Genomic DNA, 20,128 nt, shown 5'->3' on the forward strand with positions numbered 1-20,128 from the left:
TTAGAAAATTATAAAACCTTTGTGAAGAAATGAAGAATTGTACAATGGGTACGGGGTGTGAATTCACACCATTTTAGTACAACAAACAATATTGTAGATGTAGAACTCAGCATCAATATAAAATAAAAAATGCTACTTAATAGCAGATAAATACAAAAATGCTGCAAATGCTGGAAATTTGAAATAAAAACAGAAAATTCTGAAGATACACAGCAGATCTGTCAACATCTGAAAGAGAAAAGACAGATTGATGTTTTCGACCCTTCATTAAACATTCTGTCTCATCAGAAATCCACAGCTGACAAACCAGCCCCTCTTGTCTATCAAATGTCATTGCATGATGACATTGTTGCTGGTGGAGCAGCCTGTTAAGCAATAATAAAGATGGGAGTAAATAGATTGAGATTGTTTTGCACAATCTCATGAGTGGGACCCCAGCAGGAGATAATCATACAGTTCAGTAATGTGTTTTTAGTCGATATAATTTTTTTGGTGAAGATTGTTGTAGCTGAACAAAGTATAGGAAAAAAGTTTCACACCTTCAGTTAGTGGAAAAATGGCCTCTCAGCAAATTACTGCTGCATGTTTGCTATAACTCTTTTTCTGTACTCATTTAGTTGGACAAGGGAAACTATGTTACCCCCTCTCTGGGCAGCATGACTGTCCACTTATTATAACCAAGGGAGAATATGTGCAGAACATCTTTAGATAATATATATTTCAACTAATCTAAGTATATGTCATCTACAGAAATGTTCATTCAGACTATTGGAAAACCATTGAAATGCACCTTCTCTTCTGAAGGCTCGGGTACAATACCACAGGCATTGGTCACCTTCCATTAATCCAATCAAGGAGAGACTAAACAAATGTGAACCTTGATAATGAATGTTGACACATTCATTGACTATGGGGGAATCATAGCTCAGCCAATCCTTAGCTCACCCAATGTTCAAACTTCCAGCAGGAGTCAATGGAGAGCAATCAGGGGTTGGAATCCCGGCAGAGTCTCCCCTTCCTCGTGCAGGGGATCTGAGGCCAACTGTAGCACCTCTGCTGCCACCTAGGCTGCGATCAGCTAACTCAGCACAGACCAGGGATTAAACCTAGGACCTCTCTGGTCTGTATGGCTCAGCTACTCACTGGATGAACTTCCCAAGCTAATGGAGACCCAATCTTGTGTTTTTTCACATTACTATAGCAGTATATTGCCAAGCACTAACTGCAGTATATTAATACTAATTTTATTATGCTCATTTTACAATCATAATTGATATATGTTTAATTTTCCAGTAAAACTTTAAATCAAATAATAAGCAAAACAAATAAGGATCCAACAGCAGCACATACATCATAACCTAGAAAACTAGCAAAAGCTGAGCAACAGCTTCATAAAAGCTGACAATTCAAAAACTGTCCTGAATATCAGTCCATGATATGTGAAAACAAGTAATTACACTGAAAGTGCAGTGGGACTTGTAACTTAAGCTGTAGATGTACCCAACATTACTTCACTCATGCTGAGGGGAAAAAAAACATAAGTACATAACAACTTGAAGTGGATATGTGGCAGAGGACACAGGATATATTACTTAGGAGGATCTGGAGGGATGCAGCACCACCAAATGTTATTTGTGCATTTTCCAATATATTAGAATCTGCATTGAACAGCGGCATTCAATTTTTCTTATCTAAAAAAGGGCCATTTTATCAATTTTACTGAAAACTACTCACTATTTGCCATTTGAGAATTAATTGTTTATATATTTTAAAATGCCTTTCTCCCATTAGTAGCAGATAATCTATGTACTGCGAGAAAAAAGTTTTAATTAATTTTCTGTTTAAAAAATATGCCTAATAGCAAATAGAGGATTTGAACCTGGTCTTATGACAATAGGATCATTCTACTCAGGGCTGCAAATTTCGAATTCTGTACACAACTTCCAAATGCTGGCTCCCAGATATATTTTTTTGTTTGAAAAAAAGGAAAAATAACTGATATTTGGGGTTCCAACTAACCACCTAGACTGTTGCTTCCCCAAAAGCTACCTTGTCACTCTTCATGTCTTCACTCCACAGTGACACTCTTTCCCTCTAACTCCCTCCCAGTTCACACTTACTCTATCCCTGTCACCGCATCTCTCAATTTCATAATGGTACCCCCCACTTCCAACACCTCTCAGTTCCCAGAGACACACTTCTGCCTCAAAACCTCTCCAGTTCATAAAGACACTCCCCCATCTGACTCCCCTTATTTCTTCAGGGGCAGTCTCTACCTCCCTAAAACTAACAGAGGTATCTTCCTTTCAACTCACACCTCGGTTCACAGACACTCTCCTCCTCCAACGCCCTCCAATTTGACAGACAATCTACCCTGTCAAACTCTTTAGTTCACAAAGGCACTCTCATCCATTCCAATCCCACCAGGTTCAGACAAGAACTCTCTACACGTCCAAACACAACCCCCAGTTTGTTCTGCCATTCTTCTTTCCTCCCTCAATTGACCCTAAAGCTCCATCCCATGTTTCTCACTGAAATATCCTCCTCAGCCTCTGTACTGAGCAATTCCTCATCCTAGGAAATTTCAATCTCCATCTCAGTTCACCTTGCCCTCTCTTCTCTAAATTCACTGTGTTCTCCATAAATCTCTCCGCCCATATAAACACTCCTACCCATATTCACTCCATCCCTTTGACTTTACTTTCTCCCACGGCCTCTCTACTTCTATAATCTCAGTCACTGACAAGACCATCTCTGACCATTTCCTTGTATCCCTCATTACACACATCCTCCTACCACCTTTCAATCCCACTTCCTTCAGCGTCCTCCCTTGGAAACAAACTCTCCCCCAAATCATTTACAACTTCACTTTCAAACTCCCATGGGTCAAGCGTTTCACCATGATAAAGTTATAAGTGTCAAGTTGCTCAACCATTCCTTCACCACCATCTTTGATACCCTTGTCCCCAGCAAAATCTTTACCCTCTCCCATTCTGGTCTCTGAAGTGCCTTGGGACATTTCCCTACAATAAAGGCTCTATGTAACAATGCAACTTGTTATTGTTCCGCCTGGTATGGCCCATATCTTAGCTCCCTCAAGTCCAAGGGATGCAAACTTGAGTGTAGCTGGCTCAACTGGTTTAGCCATCCATCACCAGATGCGGGTGGAGCACGTTAAGCTCTATCAGGCCTCACTCTCCTCTGATAAAACTGCCCATACTCCAAGATCATTCTGGAGAGCAAAGATAGTCCTCAGCTCCTAACTCCACCACCAACCATATCTTTATAACTTTCTTCCCACCCCCTCCACTCTCACCTTCAACAATAAATGTGAGGACCTCATGGACATCTTTGCCATTAAGGTTCAGATGCTTCTGTTACTTCCCTTTTTCCAACAAGCCAAACCAGCCCCATGTGCAACCCCGTCCTAGACCTGAACCCGCATCCCTAGATTCTCTCCCATGTCCCTTCATGCCCTCCCTGAACTCATCTTGTCCATGAGAGCCAACTCCTGCTTCCTTGACCCTATTCCCACTAAGCTGCTGACCACCTAACTTCCCTTCCTGGCATGTACTGTAAATGGTTCCCTCTTCTCAAAAACTGGCCCCTTCCTTTCAAAACTACTGCAATCATTCCTCCCTCCCTTCAAAAAACCCACCCTTGACACCTCTGTCCTTTCAAACTACCACCCCATCTCCAATCTCCCTTTCGTCTCCAAAGTACTTGAACATGTTGTCGCCTCCCAAATCCCTGACTCGTTTTTGTATATCCCTGTTTGAACCACTCAAATCAAATTTCTCACCCTGTCTCAACACTGAAATGGCCCTTATTAGAGCCACTAATGACATTCTTCGTGAGTGTGACCATGATGCACTATCCCTCTTCATCCTTCTGGACCTCTCTGCAGCCTTTGTCATGGTTGGCTACACCACCCTCCTCCAATGCCTCTCTGTTATCCAGCTGCACTTGCTTGGTTCCATTCTTATCTATCCAGTCGTGGCCATAGAATCTCCAGAAATGGCTTCCCTTCCCATCCTGCGTCGTTACCTCAGAGTCCCCCAAGGATCCATCCTTGACCCCCTCGTCTTCCTCATCTACTGAAGACATGGGTCAATTTCCACATGGATGCTGATGACACCCAGCAAGAAAGTTATGCTAAGCCTTTGTAAATCACTGATTAGACTGCAGCTAGAGTATTGTATCCAATTCTGGCACCATACTTTAGAAAGGATGTCAAGGCCTTGGAGAGGGTGCAGAGGAGATTTACCAGAATGGTACCAGGGATAAGGGAATTCAGTTATATGGAGTTGTCTTATGAGGAAAGCTTGAACAGGTTGGATCTATACTCATTGGAGTTTAGAAGAATGAGAGGAGATCTTATTGAAACATATAAGATTCTGAGGGGACTTGATAGGGTCGATGCTGAGAGGATGTTACCCTCATGGAGGAATCTAAAACTAGGGGGCATAGTCTCAGAATAAGGGGTCGCCCATTTAAGATGGAAATGAGGAGAAATTTCATCTCCCAGAGGGTTGTGAATCTTTGGAATTCTTTACCCCTAAAAGCTGTGGAGGCTGAGTCAGACAAATTTTTGATCAGCAAGGGAGTCAAAGGATATGGGGAAAGGGTGAGAAAGTGGAGTTGAGGTAAAAGTCAGATCAGCCATGATCTCATTAAATGGCGGAGTAGGCTCAAAGGGCCAAATGGCCTACTCCTGCTCCTATCTCCTATGTTCTTATGGCTTTATGGGGAGACTAGAGAAGATAGGACTGTTCTCCTTGGAGCAAAGAAGGATAAGGGGAGATTTAATAGAGGTGATCAAAATTATGAGGGGTTTTGATAGAGTAAATAGGAAGAAACTGTTTCCCACTGGCAGGAGGATCGGTAACTAGAGGATACAGATTTAAGATAATTGGCAAAAAAGCCAGGGGGGGAGATGTGGAGAAATGTTTTTACACTGTGAGTTGTTATGACCTGGAATGCACTGCCTGAAAGGGTGGTGGAAACAGATTCAATATTAACTTTCGAAAGGGAATTGGATATATATTTGAAAAGGAAAAATTTGCAGGGCTATGGGGAAAAAGCAGGGGAATGGGACTATTTGGATAGTTCTTTCAAAGAGGCACAATGGGCTGAATGGCCTCCTTACGTGCTGTATTATTCTATGATTCTATGATATCTCTCCACCACCTATCTCAACCCCTTCACTGCCTCTATATAGTCAGATTGCTTGTCTGACATCCAGTCTGGAATGAGCCTCAATTTCTTCCAGCAAAACATTCGTAAGACCAAAGCCATCTTATTCGACTCCCACCACAAATATTGCACCCTTGATTGGAAACTGAACTGGACCAGCCACATAAATGCTGAGGCTACTAGACCATGGAAAAGGCTGGGTATTCTGTGGCACATGGCTCACCTACTGACTCCCCAAAGCCTTTCCAATACTTATAAGTCACAAGTCAGGGGTGTGATGGAATACTCTTCACTTGCCTGGATGGGCACAGCTGCAACAGCACTGAAGAAGCTCGACACCATCTAGAACAAAGCAATCTGCTTCATCAGCTGCCCATCCACAGCTTAAACATCCAGCTTCTCAACCATGGGCGTACTCTGGCTGCAGTGTGTACTATCTATAGGATGCACTACAGCAAGTCACCAGGCTTCTTCAGCAACACCTCCCAAATGCATGACCAACACCACCTAGAAGGACAAGGGCAGCAGGTGCATGAGAACGCCATCTCCTCAAAGTTCTCCTCCAAGTTACACATCATCCTGACTTGGAGATATATCGCCATTCCTGTGCTATGCAGAGCTGTGAAATTTGAATTGTTATTTAAGTATCAATTTAGGAAGGAGATCTAGCTAAATCACTGGTAAAAGCTCGCTGTGGCCATTTTAGGCAATTATATAGCAGCCAATTCAGGTATTCAGAATAGAAGATGATGAACTAATGATGATGAAAATAGTCTGTAAATCTGGTCATATTTGAGACTCACAAATACTTCAGTCCTAATATTAAAACAGAAATCTTGGAAATTCATTTTAATTGGATTGAAGGATACTAAAAAAATGAATATTGAGGATCCATGATATATTTCTTTTGTTTATCATTCTCTCACTTAAATGATTAAGGCTAACTCTCCTTACAACACATAATGGACAGTTTACTAGAAGATTATGAGTGCACTGCCCATAATTCAACCATTGGCATCAATGGATGAGAAATCTGCGAGGCTGTGGAAAATTCTGTCCATAGACTCCAAGAGGAAATTTTCCAACGTTGCACTTCCATGGGGAGCCTTTTACTGCCGACATCGCATATTCCAAATACTGGCACATTGTACATTTTTCAGCCATTTAAATTAATGGTCGGAAAATCGGATACAGCTTGCGGCCAAATTTACAATACGTACTGCTGGTAGGCAAGGGACCCTGCTGGAAGCATGCATCAGAATATCACCTCTAAAGCTGCAAATATACCAGAGCTACCAGGCTCAGACTGGTATCTTTAGAGTGAAATACACAGCCAACAGAGCCAGGCTATCGACTGTAAGTCACATTGAAATTCTGTGCATGCAAGTTTGGACAATTGCATGGAGCTCTGCTCTCTGTGTAGTTAATTGTTAATGTTGGGATCAATGCAAAAGTAGCAGTGTAACTACATCGTATGATGAACACTTTGCAACTAGATGATCTCTTGTGACCTTACTCTGGCTAACCCAGTGAGTCAGTAGATGCAGTGCTTTAATGCAAAGGGGTGTCATTGTTTATGGTGAATCAAAGGAGAATGAAAGTCGGACAGACAGACAACACCTCCAACAGTGCACCCTCAGTACTGCACTGAAGTTTTAGCTGCGATTATGTGCTCAAGTCTCTGGAGCGGGACTTGAATCCACAACCTTCATGTCAGCTGTGGCTACCACTGAGCCACGGCTGACACCTTATTAAAGTGTGATGTCTGAAGTGTGATGGCTAAAATGCGATAGGAATAAGTGTGACACTTACAGGAAGTGCACATACTATCAAAAGTATCTGATATTCCTGTAATGTGATGCTGTCCTACTGTATGTAGCAGACCTGAATGGCAAAACATGGCTGCTGCAGCATAAGTTATAAGCCCAAATGTGGCATAATAGAAGATTCAAGAAACAGGGCTGAATCGTAACAATGGAAAATTATACATATTACAAAAATGTTAATAGTGCAATAGCTGGACTGAATAATGTACAAAAGATTGAATACAATCTCAGCTTTTAGAAGACTTTAGAAACAACATCCATCAGGATCCATTGCTTTCATCAGTGCTCTATGACGTATTGCTAACCAGTTATAATTCTGTTTGATGCGATTTCCTTGTCACTGCATGTTTAATTTCACATCAGAGAGGTCTGAAAATTCACATTTATTTTACATGTGATATTCTTTATATATATATATATATATATATACATATGATATGTTTTATGTTTCCACGAGGTACAGTCGAAACCTTCTATATTCTGTGTCATTACAGTGCATCTTCACTCCTCAGTTAACAATAATTGGCCTGAAATTGCTGAGAACTTGCACCATAATAATGACATATTAACAGCATGCGCCATTGTTAATAAGTAAAAGTTCCAGGAAATAATGGAGTAAGTGAGTTACACCATGAGCTGCATTGTGCCATAGATTGCTGGCACATTTGCACTGCTTAGCCCTCCATTGTAGTCGATGGCGATCGCCAATTTGCTGGATTTACGGAATTATTCGCACTGCAACCAGTTAGTCTGAAAAATAATTGCATGGGTGGCCTGGTGGTGACATGATTTATGGCCAACACATCACTCTCAGCTGGGGAGGCCAACAAAGGGACCATTAAAACTGTGAAGCCCCATCCCAGCAGTCTGGGAATTGTTCTAAGACTATTTTTTTCCTAAATCTCTAATTTTTGGCAGTGTATTCTTGCCAGCTTTGCCATCCAGAGTGTTGTTAGTGTCTGAAGGCAATTCATTTCAGGGACCTCACCTATTTCCATGTGCTAGGAAGGTAAAAGCATTGTAATGGCCCATCTACTGGGCATTCCCTTGTTCCTGATTATTATGGATGATGTGGAAGAGGGAGCAGACCTGAGGCACCATGGCTGTAGAGTGAACCGGGGCTTTGTCAGTGGCAACGAAGGTGATGACAGCCCTCAATTTCTACTGCACCAAGTCCTTCCAGTCAGACACTGGAGACCACTGTAACATCAGCCAAGGAGCTTTGAGGACCCGCAATCAAAAGGTGACCGATGCTATCTTCCGCAGGGCATCCAAATTCATTAAATACGACATGTTCCCTGCACAGCAAAGAGGCAGGTCCATCAACCGCCACAGGATTGCTGGCTTCGCCAGGGTGCAGGGAGCAATCGCTGGGACCCACGTGTCACTGAAGGCTCCACTTGAGGAACCTGTCACTTTTATTAACAGAAAGGGTTATCACTCGCTAAATGTGCTAATTGTTTACGATGCCCAACTGAGGTTTCTGCACTTCCATGGAAGTGCTCATCACTCCTTTTTTCTTTGCCACTCCAACATCCGTTACTTATTCAGCAGGGAGGGACAAGGAGGTGGATAGATCTTGGGTGGGGGGGGATTCAAGCCCTACCCACTGAAGCCGTGGCTGTTGACACTATTCTGCATCACCAACAACGCAGCACAGGAAAGGTACAACCGTGTACATGCGGCGATCCAGCAAGTGGGGTGCTCAAAGCACGCTTCCAGTGCCTCGACATGTTGGGGGTGTTCTACACTATGCCCCTGATAAAGTGGTGAAGATTGTAGTGCTTCCTGCACACTGCACAATTTCACCCTGCAGGAGGGCAGGTGAGATGCCCATGGAATTGAATGATCCAGACCTGCATGTCCCTGGCCCCATGGGCGGTGGCCTCCTGGAGGAAGGCACAGTTGCAATGGCCAGGTTAGCCAGAGGTCACTCGTGGCTCAGGCATTTGGACAATGATTACCCTCAACTGGACTCTCCACTTCCCCTCACCCGCCCCCCCCTCCCGAAGTTCCAATGGAATGGAGGTGCATCAAGAAGTATGGAATTGTATTTCCATGGGTGACACCAACACAATGAAGGACGAGCAAGATTTAAGCAAACAATTGAACTTTTATTAAATACAACATTGCAATTACAAACAGCCTTCAAAGAAGTTTTTTTTTAATTGTAATTAGCATTTAAAGTTGATTTAGGTTGATTTCAGAAGTTGCAGCTCACTTTACCTCCCAGTGCCTCACCTCAATCTGTCTCATGGCATCTGTTCCCAGCTATTTATAGAGTCATGTGGTTGGTCTGCGGGGAATGCCATTGGCTGTGCCGTCCACGCGGTTCCTGATTCGCCACTAACCTTGCCACACCAAAGATGGATTGACGATCCAGCAAATTACAACGTAATGATAGATCGACATGGAGAGCTGAAAAGTCCAAATAACAGCGTGCGCTGCCAAACACACCGTTCCAGCAATTTCAGGCCCAATGTCTGAATACCTTGATGCCAGTCGTAGCACACACTAAGGGCAGAATTATTTATCTCTTGGGCAAAGCATGAAACAGCATAGTTTGGCTGCTTCGATTAAAAAAAATGAATACTACTGATCATGAAACTTGAAAGTGAAACCAGTAACACAGTGTAAGATCTCCCTCAGGAAGCTGTTTCGGAGCTAACTTGCATGATTCTTGTTTGATAACAGCTTATGTAGCCTGTTATATGAGAAATTCATTGTGTTTCAAAGCTTTGTATGGTTCAGTGTAATAACATTTGCTGCATCTGCCCTATATACTGTAGATGTGAAGAGTACAATTCACTCACAAATGACAGGGGAGAACACCACCATCAGGCTTTAGAAGGTACATCACTGCCTCAGTCCAATAGTGTTCCCTGCACTCTCTTGCACAGATACTCCAGCTACACATATTCATGTGTTAAAAGTCAAGCAAGGGTTGAGAGAGGCGGCAGGGGGTGAGATATATCTGGAGCTTGTTTTTAATTTTCCCTTTTTTCAATTTTTTACAGGTTTATACTCTATCTGGCGTCTCACCAATGGATTCCTACGTGTCATTGGATAGGGTCTGATCACCACCTCTCTCTCAGGCTGTCTTTGATGTATATGTATTGTGTGAGAGCATGGAAATACAAATTGTATGTTCTTGAGACACTAGCTTGGAATGTGAGGGAGTGCCTTGACTGGGTAGGAAGTGCTTGATTTACCAGTAGTGAATGGTGTCATTCCGGCTGAACTGGAATTCAGCCACAGGGGTTGTCGATGGATTCGATGGTTCCATCTTCACAAATGGGACTCTGAAGCCTTGGCAGAATGCTGGTGAGGCGTTGGGGAGGACACACTTTCACATTTTCTGGTTGCACCCAAAGGCTTAGTCCTACTGGTAAAGCTGATGGAATTTAAGTGATCAAGTATACAGTCAAACCAGACCAAGCACATTGCTTCCTGCACATCCCCATAATGGTCACTTTGAACATGAGCCGTTGCAAATTCCTGGGTCCCTCCTAACTGCAGCAGATAGCACATGCCATCAAAGTGGTGATAGAGGGATCCCTATCCAATCAATTGGATCAAGATGCTGCAGAAAATAGCCCAAGCTGAAAAAATAATTAGTTCAAAACTGGACAAGTAGGTCAGTCTTAAAGGTGAAGTTAGTAAGCTAGCAGTCAGTTGCTGCATGTGAAGGTGTTAAAAACCATAATAAACTTAATTGTTATTCCTTTATCATTTGATCCTGAGTATTGTGACTCTAAAAACAATATATAATAAAGTAACAACACAGTCAATCATGGCACTACCTACATGAAGAGCACCCCTCTGCCTGATACATAAGTAGCTTTCTCTGAGGTTTCCGCCAATCTTCCAACGTTTCCCTTCAATCTGATTAATGAGGTTTCTGTTTATATTTAAAACAATTCTTATGCCACATGCTTGTAAAGGAATTCATTGCTAGGACAACATTGGCCCAGTACAAAACATTGAGGTTGGGGTAACATTTTTACATTTTGTTGCAAAACTGTGAGATTCTTTACATTCTGGACATATATATTAGAATTTCCTCCCTTAGCCTCTGCACCGAGCGACTTCTCATGCTCGGTGACTTCAATCTTCATCTCAACTCATCTTGCTCTCTCTCTTCTGAGTTCACTGCCCTCCTACCCTCCCCTAATCTCTCCCTTCATACAAACTCCCCTACCCATATTCACGGCTACCCCCTCAACCTTGTCATCTTACGTGACCTCGCTACTCCCATCATGTCAATCACAGATAAGGCCATCTCTGATCACTTCCTTGTATCCATTTCCATCCACATCCCACTTCCCCCTCCCAGTCTGTGTTCGCTCCTGGAAAAAACTCTCCCCCAAGTCACTTACAATGGTACTTTCAAATTCCCAACTCTCCAGCCTTTGGCCTTCCATTTCACCATGACATTTCTGCAGCTACCGATCTGCTCAATCACACCCTCACCTCCAGCTTTGATGCTCTTAAGCCCCATTAAAATCATTACTGACTCTCACCCTGGACATTCCCCCGATGTGGTCCTCATCTCAGCTCCCTTAAGTCCAAGGGACAGAAACTTGATCGTTTATGGTGGACAATTGGTTTAGCCATTCATCGCCAAATCTGGCTGGACCACATAAAACACTATCGGGTCCTGCTCTCCTCTGGCAAATTGCTCACTATTCCAGAATCATCCTGGAATGCAAAGATAACCCCCGGCTTCTCTTCTCCACTACAAACCATCCTCTTAAACCCCTCTCCTCTGCTCCCTCCACCCTCACCCCCAACAACAAGTGCAAGGAGCTCACGGGCTACTTTGTCACTAAGATTGAGACCATCCGTTCAGGTGCCTCTGCTGAACCTCATGTTTGCCGATATTCGTAACAGTTCCCTCTCCACAGCTCCTGTCCCCCTCCCCTTCAAATCTGTCAATCTAGGACAACATTGGCCCAGTACAAAACATTGAGGTTGGGGTAACATTTTTACATTTTGTTGCAAAACTGTGAAATCCTTTACATTCTGGACATATATATTAGAATTTCCTCCCTTAGCCTCTGCACCGAGCGACTTCTCATCCTCGGTGACTTCAACCTCCATCTCAACTCATCTTGCTCTCTCTCTTATAGAAACATAGAAACATAGAAAATAGGAGCAAGAGTAGGCCATTCGGCCCTTCGGGCCTGCTCTGCCATTCAAAATGATCATGGCTGATCGTCTGACTCAGTACCCTGTTCCCGCTTTTTCCCTATATTCCTTGATCCCTTTAGCATTAAGAATTATATCTATCTCCTTCTTGAATATATTTAATGACTTGACCTCCACTGCCTTCTGTGGGAGAGAATTCCACAGGTTCACCACCCTCTGAGTGAAGAAATTTCTCCTCATCTCGATTCTAAATGGCAAACCCCGTATCCTGAGACTGTGACCCCAGGTTCTGGACTCCCCAGCCATCGGGAACATCCTCCCTGCATCTAGTCTGTCTAGTCCTTCTGAGTTCTCTTCTGAGTTCACTGCCCACCTATCCTCCCCTAATCTCTCCCTTCATATAAACTCCCCTACCATATTCACGGTCGCCCCCTCAACCTTGCCAACTTACATGGCCTCTCCTCCTCAAAAAAAACACCTTTGAACCCTCTGTCCTTGCAAACTACCGCCCCATCTCCAAACTCCCCTTCCTCTCCATGTCCTTGAATGTTGTCGCCTCCAAATTCTGTGCCCATCTTTCCCACAAGTCCATGTTTGAATCCCTTCAATCAGGTTTGAAACGGTTCTTATCAAAGTCACAAATGACATCCCATGTGATTGTGACCATGCTAACCTATCCCTCCTCATCCTTCTTGACCTGTCTGCAGCCTTTGACACAGTTGACCACACCATCCTCCTCCGGTATGTCTCCTCCGTCATCCAGCTGGGTGGGACTGCCCTCGCCTGGTTCCATTCTTATCTATCCAGTCAAAGCCAGAGAATCACCTGCAATGGCTTCTGTTCCTGTTCCCGCACCGTTACCTCTGGAATCCCCTAAGGATCTATCCTTGGCCCCCGCCTGTACTCTCATGTACATGCTGCGCCTCGCGACATCAGTGGAAAACACAATATCAGGTTCCACATGTATCCACGCTGATGACAGCCAAATCTACCTCAATACCACCTCCCTCGACCCCTCCACTGTCTCCGACATCCAATACTGGATGAGCAAAAATTTCCTCCAACTAAATATTGGGAAGACCGAAGCCATTGTCTTCAGTCCCCACCACAAACTCTGTTCCCTAGCCACCGACTCCACCCCTTTCCGTGGCCTCTGTCTGAGGCTGAAGCAGATCGTTCGCAACCTGGGCGTCCTTTTTGACCCTGAGATGAGCTTCTGACCACATATCCGCTCCATCACCAAGACTGGCGACTTCCACCACCGTAACATCGCACATCTTCGCCCCTGCTTCAGCTCATCTGCTGCTGGAACCCTCATCCATGCCTTTGTTATCTCTAGACTTGATTATTCCAATGCTCTCCTGGCCAACCTCCCATCTTCCACCCTCCATAAACTTGAGTTCATCTTATGCTCCCCGTATCCTAACTCGCAACAAGTCTCATTCACCCATTATCCCTGAGCTCACTGACCTACATTGGCTCCCGGTCCAGGAACGCCTCGATTTTAAAATTCTCATCCTTGCTTTCAAATCCCTTCATGGTCTTGCCCCTCCCTATCTCTGCAACCTCCTCCAGCCCTACAACTCTCCGAGATCTTTGTGCTTTGCTCCAATTCTCACCTCTTGCGCATCCCCGATTTTAATCGCTTCACCATTGGTGGCCATGCCTTCAGCTACCTAGGCCCTAAGCTCTGGAATTCCCAACCTAAACCTCTCTGCCTCTCTACCTCGCTCTCCTCCTTTAAGACGCTCCTTAAAACCTACCTCTTTGACCAAGCAATTGATCACCAGTCCTATTGTCTCATTATATGGCTCGGTGTCAAATTTTGTTTGATAATCGCTACTGTGAAGCGCCTTGAGATGTTTTACTACATTAAAGGTGCTATATAAATGCAAGTTGTTTTTTTTGTTATACAGGCAGCTGTGTCCCAAAAAGCTTTCTGTAACAGTGGTTACACAAAACTAGTCATCTTTCAGGCCAGTCAGTCGTCAATCTGCCTGCATTAATCTGAGATGTTACTGCCATCTTGAATTTCTTCTCTCCTCCTTAAGGCACTTATTCTCAGTGGCGTACAGTTCCACAGGCAACAGCAACCCTCCAAGTTGTTGTATTTTGAAATGACATATTTAAAAAAATCTATTTTGAATTCATTTTTCTCTTTCCTTTTTGGGTTTCCCAAATTCTAAGTACCATTCCTTTAAGGCTGAGAGAGTTGGCCGGAGAATGTTCCCCAGTCTCATTTAAACCATTCCTGCTTTGTATTGAGTTGCAAGGAAGGATGGAGAGCAGTAGCAGTTAGGATGACTGCCTCCAATTTTCCCTTTCTCCCCGTTGGGAATTTTCTAGGTTCAGCTCTATGCTTTCTTGATGGCTTCGCCAAGGTCAAGAAGCACATATGAAAACAGTTTTTACCTTCTACACGGCACAGCATATTGCCATACTGATATATTATGCTGCTCTCTCCCATTTTCAATGTAGCGTGTGCCATCCCCCAACCAAGAGGTTAGGAGGACAACCTGTTCTGCAGGCCTCGACCTCTGCTGTTGCTAAGTGTACAAGAGTACTGAAGGCTGACTCATCCATTAGTTCTTCCTCCTTCTCTTGTGTAATTCCTTGCCTCTGTTCCAAGTTTGGAAAGCATCATGTGGGCAATGGTGCGGGGGAGAGAAAACCATATCCTATGGCACAGAACATCTCTACAATAATATAGTGTGCCATTGACTGCCCTTTCAAGTTTGCTATTTTTCTTTGTTTTTTGAAACATTTTATAAATTACAAGGTTTCACCTAAGATTGTGCCCAGAATAAAATTAGACTGACAGTGCACAGAATTATTACATTTAGACTCTATATCACACAGAGTTAATGTCACAGGGAACAGAATCTGTTTGGTTCAATGGGAGCCTATGTTTGCTTTCAAGGATATATCAGAGAAATTAGATCAGTTTATTTTTGCCAAGTGTTTACAGGCACTGAACTGAACTATTCTGCGTTGATTTGAAAAGACCCAAATTAGACCACTTGAGACATGAAAAAAAATGATGGCATTGCATTATTGCGGCAGACACCATCTAAAGTATTGTGTGCCTAATCATCGGAAGGATATGATTGCCCATCGGAGAGTGCACAAAGATGAGCAACAAAAATTATTCCAAAAATTGGACTTTTCTTTAGAATAGACTTTGAAGTGATCTAATTGATATTTTCAAGATCGTGAAGGGAATTGACAAAGTTAATCCAATTGTTCATTAGAGTGAAGGATTCCAATACCAAAGGAACAAAGTTAGAATTAGGAAGTCAGGTGGAATTGTTTTTCACCCAAAGGGTAGTAAGATTTGTGTATTAAGATATCAATGAAGACAACTGAGGCAAACTGCATAAATGGGTTCAAGAAAAAAATGGATGTACTTCTGGAGAGAGCAGGGATTGAGGGATGTGGTGAGAAAGTGGAAAATGGAGTAATTTCCAAAAAGATGGCCTTGTTGGGCCTACTAACCTTTTCTTGTCCCTAAAAATTTGTGGTTTTTTTGCACCATTCCATGTTATCAATCTGTGCATCAATTACAGATATGGAAATGGATTCCCAAAATCACTCGCTGGCAATCTCCTCAAGGGTTGTCCAGATCGGCCACTGAAACTTTGGCGGAAACCCCAGATAGATACATAAGCGGGCTTTCTGCTGATGTTCCACTGAAGTGACAGTAACTGATTGGGAAAACCCCCTGGAAATTCATGGCAACTGTTTCTAGTGGATTTAGAGATTACTCTATTTCAAATGGTGCCCATGTTGAGGTTGTAAATTAGTGACAGTCAACAAGCAAAATATGTGTTCTACATTAAACATTGCACAGCACTTTTATACAATGCACAATCTGGAAGTCTGGCTGGATGAATATCAGATCCCAATGGATGGTCAAAGAACAGATGGTCTAATTCCTGCTGTTGTACTGGTGAGTGCACAGCTGATGCCTGTTGCTCTAGCGGAGGTACAGCTTTACACCAGGTAGTGTAATGGCAGTACAGCCTCACCATTGAAATTCATGACATTCCAAATCTTGGGTCTTCTAAACAGGAAGCTCCAAAGTTGAATTCTTAAGCCAAGCTCTGTGTTTTTTCTTATTATTCTGTTACTTTATCATAGCTTAGAACTGGGGAGGTTAACATCATGTATAGTACATTCTGTTTGGAAGTTGACACTGGGGTACATGTGTCATACTGGTATCAAATGGGAGCTGCAAGCTATTTCAAAGTTAGTTTACTGTACTAACTTGAGATGTCAGACAACTTATCCTGTTCAGGTCCATTGGTCAGTTTTCCTCCTCCCTAGCCCTGTGATGATGCTGTACCTTTCCTTTTACCCCTCCTCAAAAAGAGGAACTGTTAATATTGCTGCTCCTTGTTTTGCAGACGCTGTAGAAAAGTAGAGCAGACTTACAGAAGCTGATCAGTAAATAGGAAAATGGGAACGTAGGAACAGGAGCAGGTCATTCAGCCCATCAAGCCTGTTCTGCCATTCAATTAGCTCATGGCTGATCTGTACTTCAACCCCATTTACCCACCTTTGATCCATATCCCTTCATACCCTTGCCTAACAAAAATCTATCGACCTCAGTCTTGAAAGTTTCAATTGACCCAGCATTCACAGCCTTTTGGGGGAGAGAGTTCCATATTTCTACTGCCCTTTGTGTGAGGAAGTGCTTCCTGATTTCTCTCCTCAATGGCCTGGCTCTAATTTTAAGATTATGACCCCTTGTTCTGGAATCTCCCACCAAAGGAAATAGTTTCTCTCCATCTACCCTATCGATTCCTTTAATCATTTTAAACACCTCAATTAGATCACCCCTCAATCCTCTATATTCAAGGGAATGGGAGCGAAGTTTATGCAACCTGTCGTCATAATTTAACCCTTTATCTCCCGGCATCATTCTGGTGAATCTGTGCTGCACCCCCTCCAAAGCCAATATATTCTTCCTGAGGTGCGGTGCCCAGAACTGAACGCAGTGCTCCAGATGGGATCTGACCAAGGCTCTATGCAGCTGAAGCATAACTTCCTCTCCTTTGTATTCCAGCACCCTTGAGCTAAAGGCTATTAGCCTTTTTGATTGCTTTTTGTACCTGTCCAGTAGCTTTTAGTGATTTGTGTATATGAACACCCAAATCTCTTTGCTCCTCAACAGTTCCTAGTTTATCACCGTTCAGTAACCAGTAGGTTTTAATTTTTCATAACAGTAACAAAATGCAGTAGCATGAATCTTTATGCAATCAATAAATTACACTGAGACTGATCCTTGTTTATAGCCAATACAAGAGTAGCTTAGATTTTCTGCTTTGGGTGCAGTTTAGACTTAAATACGAACTTACGAAAAGGATGGACAGGAGAAGACCCCCCAATGGCCTATCTAGCCTGTCTCATACAATTGTGATGCCAAGTGCATCATAGACATATCCCACCCAGAAGCCATGTGATCTCTTAGGAGAGGCATATAACCAGATAAGAACCCAGGCCAATTAAGGAAAAAAAAACTGGAAAATTTCTCTCTGGTCAATTTAGGTGATGGAAACTAGTACAGGAGATCACTTTGGTCCTGATTTATATTACAGGATACTTACCTCTTATATGAGGTGATCTCCACCCCAGTAAGAAACAGGTCCAACTATCTCTTGAAGGAACAACAATGAATCAGCATTCATCGCACGAGGCGATAACCCGTTCCACAAGTCCACTACTCTCTGCGAAAATGGCTAGTAGTGACGTTCAGACAGCTTCAAATTGAAGTGTGCTGTTTGCACCAAATTTTCTGAGGTTAGCTCATTTGTGTAGCTTCAGATGCAGATTTGGATGGATGCAAGAAGCACACTAGTGGTAGAAGTGGAAAATTACATGTAAGTGAAATTTAAAGGGAAGGGGAGAATTAAAGAGGAGTGTCAGAATAGGGAGAAAAGCTCAGAAGGCAGCTTTATCTATTAGCAGCTTTTGCCAAGGCTGAAGGGGAGGACATTAAGAACCGACAGAAAAAATGCAGGGAAAGGAAACCCAAGACGCAGATGTGACTGAGCAGCCCAGCACTTTAACATTGTTGATGGCTGCAGGAGTGCAGGTATTGCTGCATGAGATGCTCGTGAGGAAATTAGACCGCTGTGCCGCTCCACAGCACATTCCCCATAGTTCGGCACTGTAGCCTGCCTGCAAGGAGGTGCAGCCAAGTTTCAGGTCACAGGTGACCATTCCTGTCATTGTGCATTGTGCATTGGGAGCACCCTTCCTCTTTCATAATGCGGCCATATTCTTCCTCCTTCCTTCGCCAAATATAATAACATCCCTCCCCTTCCATCCCAAATATTATGATGCCCTTCCCCCATCTTTCCCTAAATATGGCCACAATCATAACCTCTTTCTTCCTCAAAAGTGGTCACACAGCTCATGATACTGTTTCAACGGAGAAGCGGAACCTGATTTTCCAAATTGCAGGGATTCATTTAATTTGTTTTTTATTTATATATTCAAGACTTCTCTTTTCTGTGAGAAAAATAAAGGAGTTCTCCATTCATACCACGGTTCTTGAGGAAGGTAAGCAAAGATGGAATGTTCCTCTTCCATTTTGCAGGAAGCCCTATAATTTGCCAAGATTGTGTTATTTCAGTTCAGAGTTTGATTTTGCTTTCATTTTCTCACAGTATAATGTAATTATCAGAATTACAAATATTGGTTCTTCTTTTTTGAATGTACCAATTATATTTGCTAAAGCGTGCTACAGTAAATTGCTCACCTGCTGTTTGAGGCCATCATACTAGTTATTACAGATGTCTGAGGATCCTCACTGCCAGTGAAATCTCACACTGCAGGGTCACGATTCACACCCTGCCAGAGGTATGCACAAACCTCGTTTAACTAGAAAGCAGTACCCACAACAGATCTCGAAACTCTGCCAAGGCTCCACCCATAACACACACCTTGCCCATATAAAATGGATGCATGGGGAGTCCTGGGACCTGACATAGACATATACTAGCCAAGTGAACTACAGGCCAAACTCTCTGGACAAAGTATTCATGTGCCAGAAGCCTATTCAAATGAAGGGGAGCGACTCCCATCAGAGTGGCCTCCTCTCTGATCTGCCGGCATAGGCAAGCCTGTATCATAGTCCATCTCAACCTCATTTTTACCATTTTCAGAAAATTGGGGCTTACAAGTCATAAGTGTATTACAATTTCGCATCTGGAGCACAGACATTCTAGAATTTTGCATCTGGAACACAGACATACTAGAATTTTGCATCTGGAGTACAGGCACATTTGTATTTCACACCTGGTTATAACAGTACCAAAGGATAGAAGATACCAAAGGATGAACTTGCTAGACTTCTAATTAACAGCACCAAGAACAAGTACACATAAATAGACATCCACAAATTATTTAATTTGCATATAAGTAGTTTTCTTTCTCTCAAAATATTTCCATTTCCATTTACCTTAACAAAAGACTGCCATCCTCCTTAGTGTCAATGGAAGCAGGATTGGGACTAGCATCATCCAGACTGGCACTGGAACCAGAAAAGAGGGATGGATTTGAATATTGCAGAGTGCCACAACAGAGGCTCATAAGAGTCTATCATCACTATAATGAAGATACCTAGACCAGAAAGATTAGAATATTTTGTATAAACAGAAAGTACAAATGACATTATAAAAATAAGAAAGAACAAATGAGGAAGAGGGAAATTATTTTTTAAATGTAAAATTTTAAAGCACTTACTTTGTAGTTTAGGGTTAACATTATATAAATATATTTTTACTGGCATCTGGGTAGCTTTAATATTATATGGTGCCAATAGTGTTACAGGGTTGGTGTGAAGAAAACTTCAACTAGCTGATGTAAGGAAACTATAATTTCCCTGAACTTGCAGTCAGTCTAAAGGTTAATAGCTACTCTGATTAAAGCTTGAAAATTACGTCATC

The sequence above is a fragment of the Heptranchias perlo genome, chromosome 3 (genome assembly GCF_035084215.1).
Source record: "Heptranchias perlo isolate sHepPer1 chromosome 3, sHepPer1.hap1, whole genome shotgun sequence".
Lineage (NCBI taxonomy): Eukaryota > Metazoa > Chordata > Chondrichthyes > Hexanchiformes > Hexanchidae > Heptranchias > Heptranchias perlo.